Source organism: Danio rerio, chromosome 4 (assembly GCF_052040795.2).
Source record: "Danio rerio strain M-AB ecotype USA chromosome 4, GRCz13ab, whole genome shotgun sequence".
NCBI lineage: Eukaryota > Metazoa > Chordata > Actinopteri > Cypriniformes > Danionidae > Danio > Danio rerio.
In genome coordinates this window covers 44,386,981-44,402,500 of record NC_141024.2, presented here as the reverse complement: position 1 = coordinate 44,402,500, position 15,520 = coordinate 44,386,981, and the positions used below count along the sequence as shown (strand labels likewise).

General features: G+C 37.5%; 1 protein-coding gene across 1 annotated transcript in view; it reads right to left on the bottom strand.

Moving 5' to 3' along the window:
• LOC148681160 (protein NLRC3-like) overlaps window positions 1-15,520 on the bottom strand; it is a 345,676-nt gene that overhangs the window by 218,978 nt on the left and 111,178 nt on the right. The gene's annotated exons all lie outside the window — the stretch shown is intronic.

The window sequence follows — 15,520 nt, the reverse complement described above, 5'->3', positions numbered from 1 at the left end:
TCTGCGTCAGACTGTTGCACAGACTTCTAACTGGGCTCATTTAACTCAGACTATCAAACTGCCAATGACTGATCACCTTTAAACTTTCTAGCCACGCCCTAGCAACCACTTTTGGACCCTAGTAACTGTCCCATAGACTTCCATTCAAAAGACTCTCATTGACTTAACATGGGATCAAACTTTGTGAGCTCATAACTCTGAATCAGACTGTCCTACAGACTAATGGCTGAGCTCATTTAACTCTGAATGCCAAACTGCCAATAACTGATGAGCTTTTAACTTTCTAGCCACACCCCTAACTACCACATACTGCACCCTAGCAACTGTCCCATAGACTTCCATTACAAAGACTCTCATTGACTTTACATGGGATCAAACTTTGTGAGCTCATAACTCTGAAACAGACTATCCTACAGACTAATGGCTGAGCTCATTTAACTCCGACTACCAATCTGCCAATAACTGATGAGGTTTTAACTTTGTAGCCACACCCCTAACTACCACATACTGCACCCTAGCAACTGTCCCGTAGACTTCTATTACAAAAGACTCTCATTGACTTTACATGGGATCAAACTTTGTGAGCTCATAACTCTGCATCAGACTGTCATAGAGACTAATGGCTGAGCTCATTTAACTCAGTCTAGCCAGCAGCCAATCACTGATGGCCTTTTAACTTTCTAGCCACACCCCTAACTACCACATACTGCACCCTAGCAACTGTCCTATAGACTGTAATTAGCTGTGCTATTAAATGCTTATAATTCTAACATGCTAATGACATGCCAATCATGCTAGCAACATGCTACTCATATGCTAATCATGCTAATGACATGCTAACTCATACTGGAAACATGCTAATGACATGCTAATTTGTACTAGAATAATGCTAGTAACATGCTAATTCATACTAGACTGATGTTAATAACTGGCCTACATGCATATCTTTGCTTAGCAATGTCCTATTGACTTGGGGGATGGCTCATCTGACTCAGACAACCAATGAGCATCTCAATATGATAATGAAGCTCACAAGCCACGCCCCCAAATTGATTCCATAGACTTCCATTAAAATAGGCCAAGATGCATATCTTTGCATAGCAGTGTCATAGAGACATGGGGGTTGGTTCATTTGACTTAGACAGCCAACCACATTCAAGTGCACTCTGTAACCTCGCCCATAGCAACAAAACAGAGTACCCTAGCAACCATTCATCAACAGCTATATCTCAGCATCAGAACATTGTAGAGACTTGGAAATTGGCTCGTTTGACTCATGCTAGCAAACGGAACTTCCTATATGCTACACATGCTAGCAATGATTAGCTACATGCTAATATTGACTAGCCAAGTACTGTAACTTGCTAGACATGCTTACTAAGTATAAATGTTTTATCAAGCATGTATGTGAGGCTTGCCTAGTAACCACCCAGGGTACCCTAGCAACTGCCTAGCAACCACCCAAATAACCCTAGCAACCGCCTAGCAACCACCTAGCAACGGCCTAGTAATGCCTTAGTAAGGGCCTAGCGACCACTCGGGACACCCTAGCAACCGCCTAGCAACGCCTTAGCAACCACTCAGAATACCCTAGCAACCACATAGCAACACCTTAGCAACCACCTAGCAACCACTTGGGACACCTTAGCAACCGCCTAGCAACACCTTAGCAACCACCTAGCAACCAGTCAGAACACCCTAGCAACCGCCTAGCAACACCTTAGCAACCACCTAGCAACCACTCAGGACACCCTAGCAACCGCCTAGCAACGCCTTAGCAACCACTCAGAATACCCTAGCAACCACCTAGCAACACCTTAGCAACCGCCTAGCAACCACTTAGGACTCCTTAGCAACCACCTAGAAACACCTTAGCAACCACCTAGCAACCACTCAGAACACCCTAGCAACCACCTAGCAACACCTTAGCAACAACCTAGCAACCACTTAGAACACCCTAGCAACGGCCTAGCAACACCTTAGCAACCACTCAGAACACCCTTGCAACCACCTAGCAACATCATAGCAACCACACAGAACACCCTAGCAACCGCCTAGCAAGATCTTAGCAACCTCCTAGCAACCACTCAGAACACCATAGCAACCACCTAGCAACACCCTAGCAACCGCCTAGCAACATCTTAGCAACCACCTAGCAACCACTCAGGACACCCTAAGCATGCTATGTGACATGCTAATTCATACTAGAATCATGCTAGTAACATGCTAATTCATACTACAATCATGCTAATAACATGCTAATTCATACTAGAATCATGCTAGTAACATGCTAATGCATGCTAGAATCATGCTAATAACATGCTAATTCACGCTAGAATCATGCTAGTAACATGCTAATTCATACTATAATCATGCTAATAACATGCTAATTCATGCTAGAATCATGCGAGTAACATGCTAATTCATGCTAGAATCATTCTAGTAACATGCTAATTCATATTAGAATCATGCTAATTCATGCTAGAATCATGCTAATAACCTGCTAATTCATACTAGATTCATGATAGTAACAGGCTAATTCATACTAGAATCATGCTAGTAACATGCTAATGCATGCTAGAATCATGCTAGTAACATGCTAATTCATGCTAGAATCATACTAGTAACATGCTAATTCATACTATAATCATGCTAGTAACATGCTAATTCATGCTAGAATCATGCGAGTAACATGCTAATTCATGCTAGAATCATTCTAGTATCATGCTAATTCATACTAGAATCTTGCTAATTCATGCTAGAATCATGCTAATAACCTGCTAATTCATACTAGATTCATGATAGTAACAGGCTAATTCATACTAGAATCATGCTAGTAACATGCTAATGCATGCTAGAATCATGCTAGTAACATGCTAATTCATGCTAGAATCATACTATTAACATGCTAATTCATGCTAGAATCATGCTAGTAACATGCTAATTCATACTAGAATCATGCTAGTAGCATGCTAATTCATACTGGAATCATGCTAGTGACATGCTAATTTATTCTAGAATCATGCTAGAAACATGCTAATTCATGCTAGAAGCATGCTAATAACATGCTAATTTATACTAGAATCATGCAAATAAAATGCTAATTTGTACTACACTCATGCTAATAACATGCTAATCCATGCTAGAATCATGCTAATGCATGCTAGAATCATGCTAATAACATGCTACTTATACTTTTTCAAACTGTTTTTAAACTAAATAAACTATTACCAACAGGCTTTGTCAAGCCAGCCTCAAAGTTTGTCTCGACGAACTTTACTGTCTAGTTCATACTAGAATCATGCTAGTAACATGCTAATTCATGCTAGAATCATGCTAGTAACATGCTTATTCATGCTAGAATCATGCTAATAACATGCTAACTCATGCTAGAATCATGCTAATAACATGCTAAATCATACTAGAATCATGCTAATAACATGCTAATTCATACTAGAATCATGCTAATTCATACTAGAATCATGCTAGTAACATGCTAATTCATGCTAGAATCATGCTAGTAACATGCTTATTCATGCTAGAATCATGCTAATAACATGCTAACTTATACTAGAATCATGCTAGTAACATGCTAATTCATACTAGACTCATGCTAGTAACATGCTAATTCATACTAGAATCATGCTAATAACATGCTAATTCATGCTAGAATCATGCTAATAACATGCTAATTTATACTAGAATCATGCTAGTAACATGCTAATTCATACTAGTCTCATGCTAGTGACATGCTAATTCATACTAGAATCATGCTAGTGACATGCTAGTTCATACTAGAATCTTGCTAATAACATGCTAATTCATGCTAGAATCATGCTAATAACATGCTAATTCATGCTAGAGTCATGGTAGTAACATGCTAATTTTACTACAATCATGCTAATAACACACTAATTCATGCTAGAATTATGCTAGTAACATGCTAAATCGTGCTAGAATAATGCTAATTCATGCTAATAACATGCTAATCTATGCTAGAATCATGCTAATAACATGCTACTTATACTTTTTTAAACTGTTTTTAAACTAAATAAACTATTACCAACAGGCTTTGTCAAGCCAGCCTCAAAGTTTGTCTCGACGAACTTTACTGTCTAGTTATTATATTTTCTTCTTCTGAGACTAAAAATCAAAACTCATCTCCTCCTAGAGCTTTCAAGCTATGACCATCAAACTCAGGTCAGACTTCCGAACTATTCTGACTCGGGTTGCTATGTCTCCTCAGACTGATCCGACTTTCGGTTTCCCGAAAAACGTCCCGGGACCGTCGGAAAAATCCCATAGACGTAACATTGGATCAAACTTTGTGACCTCATAACTCCGCATCAGAATGTCACACAGACTTCTAACTGGGCTCATTTAACTCAGACTATCAAACTGCCAATGACTGATCACCTTTAAACTTTCTGGCCACGCCCTAGCAACCACTTTTGGACCCTAGAAACCGTCCCATAGACTTCCATTGCAAAAGACTCTCATTGACTTTACATGGGATCAAACTTTGTGAGCTCATAACTCTGCATCAAACTGTCCTACAGACTAATGGCTGAGCTCATTTAACTCAGTTTAGCCAGCAGCCAATCACTGATGGCCTTTAAACTTTCTAGCCACGCCCTAACAACCAGATACTGCGTCCTAGCAACTGTCACATAGACTGCCATTAAAGAGGTTCAGACTGATATTGTCATGCTGCAGTGTGATAGAGACATGGGGGTTGTTTTTAACTGTTCATACTGGCAAGAAGCTTTGATATATCATCAGTCTAAGCTGTCAATCAACTCCATAGCAACAAAACAGACTAACCTAGCAACGATATAACACCAGCTATATCTCAGCATCAGAACATCGTAGAGAGGCGGGGGTTGGCTTGTTTGACTCATGCTCGCACACTATCTATCTATCTATCTATCTATCTATCTATCTATCTATCTATCTATCTATCTATCTATCTATCTCTCTCTATCTATCTACCTCTATCTATCTATCTATCTATCTATCTATCTATCTATCTATCTATCTATCTATCTATCTTTCTATCTTTCTATCTATCCATCATGCTAACAACATGCTAATTCATGCTAGAATCATGCTAGTTACATGCTAATTCATGCTAGAATCATGCTAGTCACATGGTAATTCATGCTAGAATCATGCTAACAACATGCTAATTCATGCTAGAATCATGCTAGTTACATGCTAATTCATGCTAGAATCATGCTAGTCACATGGTAATTCATGCTAGAATCATGCTAACAACATGCTAATTTATGCTAGAATCATGCTAGTCACATGCTAATTCATGCTAGAATCATGCTAACAACATGCTAATTCATGCTAGAATCATGCTAACAACATGCTAATTCATGCTAGAATCATGCTAGTCACATGCTAATTCATGCTAGAAGTATGCTAACAACATGCTAATTCATGCTAGAATCATGCTAACAACATGCTAACTCATGCTAGAATCATGCTAACAACATGCTAATTCAAGCTAGGATCATGCTAGTCACATGCTAATTCATGCTAGAATCATGCTAGTCAAATGCTAATTAATGCTAGAATCATGCTAATAACATGCTAATTCATGCTAGAATCATGCTGGTAACATGCTAATTCATGTTAGAATCATGCTAACAACATGCTAATTCATGCTAGAATCATGCTAGTAACATGCTAATTCATGCTAGAAGCATGCTAACAACATGGTAGAATCATGCTAGTAACATGCTAATTCATGTTAGAATCATGCTAAGAACATGCTAATTCATGCTAGAATTATGCTAACAACATGCTAATTCGTGCTAAAATCATGCTAGTAACATGCTAATTCATCTTAAAATCATGCTAGGTACATGCTAATTCATGCTAGAATCATGCTAGTAACATGCTAATTCATGCTAGAATCGTGCTAACAACATGCTAATTCATGCTAAAATCATGCGAACAACATGCTAATTCATGCTAGAATCATGCTAGTAACATGCTAATTCATGCTAAAATCATGCTAACAACATGCTAATTCATGCTAAAATCATGCTAGTAACATGCTAATTCATGCTAGAATCATGCTAACAACATGCTATTTCACGTTAAAATCATGCTAATAACATGCTAATCTATCTATCTATCTATCTATCTATCTATCTATCTATCTATCTATCTACCTATCTATCTATCTATCTATCTATCTATCTATCTATCTATCTATCTTTTCATAGTTTTTAAAACTGTTTAAACTAAATAAACTATTACCGTCAGGCTTTCACAAGCCAGCCTCAAAGTTTGTTCTCAAACTTTAAGAATCTAGTTATTATTAGGCTGGCTTGTGTAGCAAGCCAGACTACTGTTATCCTATTAAACTTATTATTATTAGGCTGGCTTGTGTAGCAAGCCAGACTACTGTTATCCTATTAAACTTATTATTATTATTTTTATTATTATTCTTCTTCTGAGACTAAAAATTAAACTCTATCTCGTCCTAGGCCTTTCAAGCTATGACCATCAAACTCGGGTCAGACCTCCGAACTATTCTGACTCGAGTTGCTATATCCTTTCCGACTGATCCGACTTTCGGTTTTCCGAAAAACGTCCCGGGACCGTCGAAAAAATCCCATAGACGTAACATTGGATCAAACTTTGTGACCTAATAACTCCGCATCAGAATGTCACACAGACTTCTAACTGGGCTCATTTAACTCAGACTATCAAACTGCCAATGACTGATCACCTTTAAACTTTCTGGCCACGCCCTAGCAACCACTTTTGGACCCTAGAAACCGTCCCATAGACTTCCATTGCAAAAGACTCTCATTGACTTTACATGGGATCAAACTTTGTGAGCTCATAACTCTGCATCAAACTGTCCTACAGACTAATGGCTGAGCTCATTTAACTCAGTCTAGCCAGCAGCCAATCACTGATTGCCTTTTAACTTTCTAGCCACACCCTAACAACCAGATACTGCACCCTAGCAACTGTCCCATAGACTGCCATTAAAGAGGTTCAGACTGATATTGTCATGCTGCAGTGTGATAGAGACATGGGGGTTGTTTTTAACTGTTCATACTGTCAAGAAGCTTTAATACACCATCAGTCTAAGCTGTCAATCAACTCCATAGCAACAAAACAGACTAACCTAGCAACGATATAACAGCAGCTTTATCTCAGCATCAGAACATCGTAGAGAGGTGGGGGTTGGCTTGTTTGAATCAGGCTCGCACACCATCTATCTATCTATCTATCTATCTATCTATCTATCTATCTATCTATCTATCTATCTATCTATCTCTAACTATCTATCTAACTATTTATCTATCTATCTATCTATCTATCTATCTATCTATCTATCTATCTATCTATCTATCTATCTATCTCTAACTATCTATCTCTAACTATCTATCTATCTATCTATCTATCTATCTATCTATCTATCTATCTATCTATCTATCTATCTATCATCTATCTATCTATCTATCTATCTCTAACTGTCTATCTATCTATCTATCTATCTATCTATCTATCTATCTATCTATCTATCTATCTATCTATCTACCTCTTTCTATCTATCTATCTATCTATCTATCTATCTATCTATCTATCTATCTATCTATCTATCTATCTCTAACTATCTATCTATCTATCTATCTATCTATCTATCTATCTATCTATCTATCTATCTATCTATCTATCTATCTACCTCTTTCTATCTATCTATCTATCTATCTATCTATCTAACTATCTATCTATCTATCTATCTATCTATCTATCTATCTATCTATCTATCTATCTATCTATCTATCTATCTATCTATCTATCTATCCATCATGCTAACAACATGCTAATTCATGCTAGAATCATGCTAGTTACATGCTAATTCACGCTAGTATCATGCCAGTCACATGCTATTTCATACTAGAATCATGCTAACAACATGCTAATTCATGCTAGAATCATGCTAGTCACATGCTAATTCATGCTAGAATCATGCTAACAACATGCTAATTCATGCTACAATCATGCTAGTAACATGCTAATTCATGTTAGAATCATGCTAACAACATGCTAATTCGTGCTAGAATCATGCTAGTAGCATGCTAATTCATGTTAGAATCATGCTAACAACATGCTAATTCATGCTAGAATCATGCTAGTAACATGCTAATTCATGTTGGAATCATGCTAACAACATGCTAATTCATGCTAGAATCATGCTAGTCACATGCTAATTCATGCTAGAATCATGCTAGTCAAATGCTAATTTATTCTAGAATCATGCTAACAACATGCTAATTCATGCTAGAATCATGCTAGTCACATGCTAATTCATGCTAGAATCATGCTAGTAACATACTAATTCATGCTAGAATCATGCTAACAACATGCTAATTCATGCTAAAATCATGCTAGTAACATGCTAATTCATGCTAGAATCATGCTAACAACATGCTAATTTATGCTAGAATCGTGCTAATTCATGCTAAAATCGTGCTAGTAACATGCTAATTTATGCTAGAATCATGCTAGTAACATGCTAATTCATACTGGAATCATGCTAGTAACATGCTAATTCATGCTAGAATCATGCTAATAACATGCTAATTCATACTGGAATCTTGCTAGTAACATGCTAATTCATGCTAGAATCATGCTAATAACATGCTAATTCATACTAGAATCATGCTAATGACATGCTAATTCATACTAGACTCATGCTAGTAACATGCTAATTCATACTGGAATCATGCTAGTAACATGCTAAATCATGCTAATAACATGCTAATTCATACTGGAATCATGCTAGTAACATGCTAGTTCTTCCTAGAATCATGATAGTAACATGCTAATTTATGCTAGAATCATGCTAGTAACATGCTAACTCATGCTAGAATCATGCTAATAACATGCTAACTCATACTAGAATCATGCTAATAACATGCTAATTCATACTAGAATCTTGCTAATTCATATTAGAATCATGCTAGTAACATACTAATTCATGCTAGAATCATGCTAGTAACATGCTTATTCATGCTAGAATCATGCTAATAACATGCTAATTTATACTAGAATCATGCTAGTAGCATGATAATTCATACTAGACTCATGCTAGTGACATGCTAATTCATACTACAATCATGCTAATAACACACTAATTCATGCTAGAATTATGCTAGTAACATGCTAAATCGTGCTAGAATCATGCTAATAACATGCTAATCCATGCTAGAATCGTACTAATAAGATGCTAATTCATGCTAATAACTTGCTAATCTATGCTAAAATCATGCTAATAACATGCTACTTATACTTTTTCAAACTGTTTTTAAACTAAATAAACTATTACCAACAGGCTTTGTCAAGCCAGCCTCAAAGTTTGTCTCGACGAACTTTACTGTCTAGTTGTTGTTTATTGTTTTATTATTATTATTATTATTATACCAGAAAAGCTTTTATAACAAATCAGATTACAATCACAACACTACAATAATCAAAAGAAAAACAATAATGCACATCAAGCTAGGCTTTTTAATAAATAAAAAGAAGTAAGAAGTAAGCTTTAAATTAAATAACACGTTTGTGCCATAAAAGCTTTATATCAAATATGGCAACTCTTCCCAATAGATGTCCTTATGAAACAGCATTTTAAGTGAAAGATAATACATATAAAAAATACAAAAGCCACCACAGAGCCTAATGAGCTTAACAACTTGACTTGAGAATAGAACAGTGCATTTAAAAAAAAAATAATTAAATAAGCTTTAAAACAACATTGTGTGGTTTACTTGTTGGACTTGGCTTAAGGTTTGTTAGCATTCAAAAACACAAGCTCTGAACCTTTGGTAGGCTGAGTCTGTTTCTTCTTGTGTCATTAGTTGTTGTCGCAGGATAAAAGATGCTAAATGAGTAAATGCAAATGCAAACTTTCTTTATACAAATATTAGACCAATACATAAAGTCTGCATAGAAAAACATTATTAAACAAAAAATGGAGTATAAATGAACAAACTACAAATCACTTGTAATTGTAGAATTTAATTAATTTATCACCTAGCTTAGTGTTTGTTTTCTGATAGCAAGCCAGCAAATAGACAAATCAATATATTTATACTAGATATAAACCACATATCCAGTAGAAAAAAAGGTAAGAATAACTTAGTGACAATAGGACAGAACTTTTTTTTATTTCTTAGAAAATGCTTTTTAGGTACACATTGTTTGATGATTTTATGAAAAGTTTAAAATATGATCATATGATGCAACAAAAATTCAGTTTTACATAAATATTATTGACTGAGGTTCTCGTTGCAGTGTACAGTGGAACTACAGTTTAAGATTAGATATGCACATAATAGTGTAAGGATGGCTATATCTCTCCATAATATTAAAATCTGCAAACTGTTATGGAACTCCACACGAGACAAGACCATGAGAATGGTCAGGCACTAAAACAATAAACTTTCCAATGTGAGAAGAAGATCAGCTAGAAAAGCAGTTGTTCAGGTTGTCTCGATCATGCATCCTGAGCCCCCCTCTTTGCCCTGGACTTTACCTTCTCCACCAGAGCAGCTCACTCACATTTCACACAGGATCTTTAAGTTTTTAATATGGTGTATCTTGTGGCTTTATATTCATGTTTGGTGTGATTTTAAATGTCTCTGTGTGATTGATAAAGTGGTCTTAATTTCACTGTAATATTTTACAATCTCCTTTATATCAGTTAATTTGGGTTTTGACTTTAAAAAGATCTTTGCCAGATGCTCCATTCCAGGGAAAATGGTCTTCGCATCAACTCATGACCAGGCAAGAGTATTAGTGAAGCTTTTATTGTCTTGAACTTATGATGATTTGAGTATTTGGGCAAAGGATGCAGAAGTGTCCATGGGATCCTGTAAACTGGATACCCCATTGCAGGTTGTGAGTCTCTGAGCTCTGCATCAGGACTTATATGCTGCAATGTATTTCTACATGGTCAGGTATTCCTCTTTAACTCTTAAATGTATCTTTAAATAATTGATGTTGTACAATCTTGATTGGCTTATTTTGTTTAATTATGTGAACTGCAATGGAAAATCTTTTCCTGACAAATAAATGTAAAATTCTTGTTTAATTCTAATATATCCTGAAATCATTTAAATCCAATAGACTGTTTAGGCTGATGTTTCCGCAGCTTACGACCAGGATTAGTCATCCATTCAGGCGCAATGGATGGAGCATGGGCACAGCATTAGAGACCTGTTGATTTCTGACAATCACTGATGATATCATCTAGGGGCTAAATCAAACTTTCTTTAAGTATAAGCAAGCATGGGGCGGCCTATTATTACTTGAAGGAAATTAGCATATCTGCTAAGAATCGGAACTGGCGATGATGTGTCCGTGAGCAGATGAAACTGGCCAGCATACTGACTCTAAGCGACTTTGAGTAAACGATGAAACATTAATTGAATATAAGGATTTATTAGGTTAATCAATCTAAATTAGACCTAATCACAACCTATAAGGTAATCAGCTTGAATTAGATTAATCTAAAATGATTATAAATTGGAGTCAGATTAAAATTTAGAGCTAGAAACAAATTAAAATAAATTATAACGAACAAAAATATTTCTTTTCACATGTGCTAAAAGGCTTAAACGCATTTAACCTTCACCCTTGCTGTTAGTTCCGTCATGGGACTAATAGATGGACCCTCACATGTGTGTGTATTTATATAGTTTATAACCATAACAGTTCTACAGTTTCTTCTATTTTACTTGTTGATTTCTATTTTATTTAAATAGTGTATTTATTTTGTTAAAAAGGCCATATTATGGGTTTTTGAAAATGCCCTTCCATGTAGTGTGTAACAGCTCTAAGTGAAGTGAAATATGCAGCTAAGGCTTAAATCTGTAAGTGTACAGTGTTTAAAACTGTTGATTCATCTATAAAAGAGTCGACTCATAGTGCTTCAAATGAGTCGTCTTGATAACGGGTCATTAGGTGTTTTGTGATGTTGTATCTACGAAACACAAGTAGTTGCGTGTGCAAACCCGGGAGATTTGAAACCTGCGGCCTCGCCCACTTACACAGAAAAAAAGCCACACACACACGCGCGCGCGCTGGTTGAATGTGATGTCACACTGTGCAGATGGATATTATTGAGTCTCTACCCAAAGATGAAACCTCAGCATTAGCCCAGCCTTGAGCAGTTTGAGTGCTTCTGGAAACTTCATGCTTTAGACTGGGTGTATATTACATGCCTAATAATCAATTTTTAGACTGTGTGTGTGTGTGTGTGTGTGTGTGTGTGTGTGTGTGTGTGTGTGTGTGTGTGTAGGCCTATTATTATTTAAAATAAATTTTTTAAATAAAATTGATTATATTATGTACAAAATATTATTCTTTATAATTATATCCAGTTACCCTAAAACTTTGCTTAAATACCATATACATTCATTAAATAAATAAAACCAAAAAGTAAATAACTGTTTGGTCTGACAAGTTCTTAGGACATATCAAATTTCAGCACAACACTAACTAACTAGTCTCACTCACACACACACACAAACTTGTACACACTCTCACTAACACACTCACTCTTGTACATGCTCTCTCTCACACACACCTACATTCTATCTCAATTCAATTCAGAAATACTTTTTTAGCATGACTGTAAATGATACAATGTTGCCAACACAAACACATAGACATCTCACAGACACATGTACATGCTCTCACTCACAAAGATAAGCCCTCCCTCTCACACACACACTTCTACATGCTTTCTCATAAACATGTACTGGCTCTCTCTCTTACACACACTACTACATGCTGTCTTTCACTCCCACACACACACATACACACACAAACAAATGTGCATTTGATACTTATTTATATAATTTTATGTGCTCATTAGGCTAACGATAGGTGGTTGCATTGTAATTATTTGGTCATGAAGGTATTAATTGTTTTAAATAGTTTTTCAGCTAATAATGTTTGTGATGTCATACATGCTACAAAAGGCTTTTGAAGCTGACAAGACGTGGAGCAACCATGACCAGAGCGTTCCAGAGAGAAGGTGTCTCTCAAAATGCAGTGGCCCAGCTCGCTGCAATTGCAGAGCTGTACTTTGCGAACAGGGAGCAATTTAACAGAATCAGCTTCACACCAGGAAAATGAACAGAGTTCGCTCAAAAGTGTAGAGAGCTCATTTTTTGAGATTTTTGCATAAAGATTGTATCAATGAAAAGGAAGGGTTCTTTTGTATGTTTCTTTGTTCAATAATGCTCCGGTTTACTGTTGGTAAAATGTAGAAGCAAAAACCTACAGCACAATAAGCTTAGCTTATAATTCCAAAAAAATAATATTGAAATCAGATGCAAAAACCTTTAAATTCCGACTAAATTCATTAATTTTCTTTTCAGCTTAGTCCCTTTATTAGTCTGGAGTTGCTACAATGGAATAACCAAAGAGCTTATCCAGCACCATCCATGTTTTACACAACAGATGCCCTTCCAGCTGCAATGCATCACTGGGAAACATCCAAACACACACACATATATATATTTGAGCCTACTCAATTTACCTGTACCACATGTCTTTGGATTTGTGGAGGAAACCAGAGCACCCAGAGGACACCCACAAAAACACAGGGAGAACATGCAAACTCCACACAGAAATGCCACCTGACCTAGCTGAGGCTCGAGCCAACGACTTTCTTACTGAGGCAAACGTTCTACCCTCAGCGCCACCACATTGCCGGCAATTTAATTGTTATTCTAAAATTAGTTTTTTTTCAGCCTACTGTTTGAAAGATAATGAAAAAATATTTGCCACAAAAATAGTTAAATTGCAGAGCTAAGACTTAAAATATATATACATTTTAGAAAAAAATGTGTATGGTGGTGCAGTGAGTAGCATGTTCGCCTCACAGCAAGAAGGTCACTAGTTCGAGCCTAAGCTGGGTCAGTTGGTGTTTCTGTGTGGAGTTTGCATGTTCTCCCCATGTTCGTGTGGGTTTCCTCTGGGTGCTCTGGTTTCCCTGACAAATCCAAAAACATGTGATCAAGACGGCGGAAGGACCACAGCACTTTAGAGTCATGCACACCAATCAGGTAAAAACCTGTCGACTATGCATGAGCTCAGAAAATGTGATGAAGGAACGCCCAGAATTCAGGTGCTTCAAATGTGACGAAAGGGGACATTTCGCAGGGACCTGTACAGCTGTGTTGGGCCCGGATTGTAAATTGGCCCTAATACCTGCAGGGAGCTTGTCACGCTGAGTTGGCTTTGTCCGCTCGATTGACCAACGCGTACGCCTTGTTTTATCCTTGCACGCCTAACTTCGCTGGTGAAAGCGCTTGTGGGGTTTCTGTAGTGTACTGGTCATCACGTTCGCCTAATACGCGAAAGGTCCTCAGTTCGAAACCGAGCAGAAACAGTGCTCTTCTTTTGGCGAGAAAATAATAGCATCCACTGCCACACCAGCAATGATCGTCGACAGGCACCCAATCAAAAAGGGTTATCAGCTCGATTTGCCTGAAGGTTTCCGTAGTGTAGTGGTTATCACGTTCGCCTCACACGCGAAAGGTTCGAAACCGAGCAGAAACAGTGCTCTTCTTTTGGCGAGAAAATAATAGCATCCACTGCCGCACCAGCAATGATCGTCGACAGGCACCCAATCAAAAAGGGTTATCAGCTCAATTTGCCTGAAGAGGGTTATCAGCTCGATTTGCCTGAAGGTTTCCGTAGTGTAGTGGTTATCACGTTCGCCTCACACGCGAAAGGTCCCCAGGTCCCCAACCTCTGGCTTTTATGACAATTGTCAAATCAGGCTTCTGTTGAGTACTGACGTTCACTGAAAACATTCTTTCTGCAGAGCGGTGTGAGGCTAGAAGTTTGAATTCAGCTCAGTGTTTACCGCCCCTCGCGGTGTCGCAAACTTGCGTAGAATCTGATTTCTTTTAGCTTTGTGTTGTGCATGAGCAGGTGGCCAGTGCGTTTGCTGGCCCTTCACGGTGCAGACCGTACAAGACAGCTCTATACAAAAAGACTATAAATACTTGAAGCAGCACTGGCCTATTGGTTTCCGTAGTGTAGTGTTTATCATGTTTGCATTACACGCTAAAGGTCTCCTGTTCGAAACTGGGCGGAAGCATACAATTAGCGGACACTTTTGTCCAAAGCGACATACAATAGTGGAGATATTCAACAAGACGAGGCAATGCATACGAAAAAGGGCTATTTATTCCAAGTAATTTGTTTGTGCTCAGAGAATTTAGTGCTGGAGTAGGAGTTTCGTTTTCTTTAGAGAGAGGGATATTCACCGGGGTTCGGGTGTACTCTGAAGAGATGGGTGTTAGCTGTCGTTTGAAGGACACCAGTGTATCCGTAATCCGAGTGGGAATGGGAAGGTGATTCCACCAGCGTAGAACATTGAATGAAAACATTGTGGAAAGTGACTTTCCGTCTCTCTGCGCTGGCACCACAAGACAGTGCTCTCACCCTAACCGGAGGC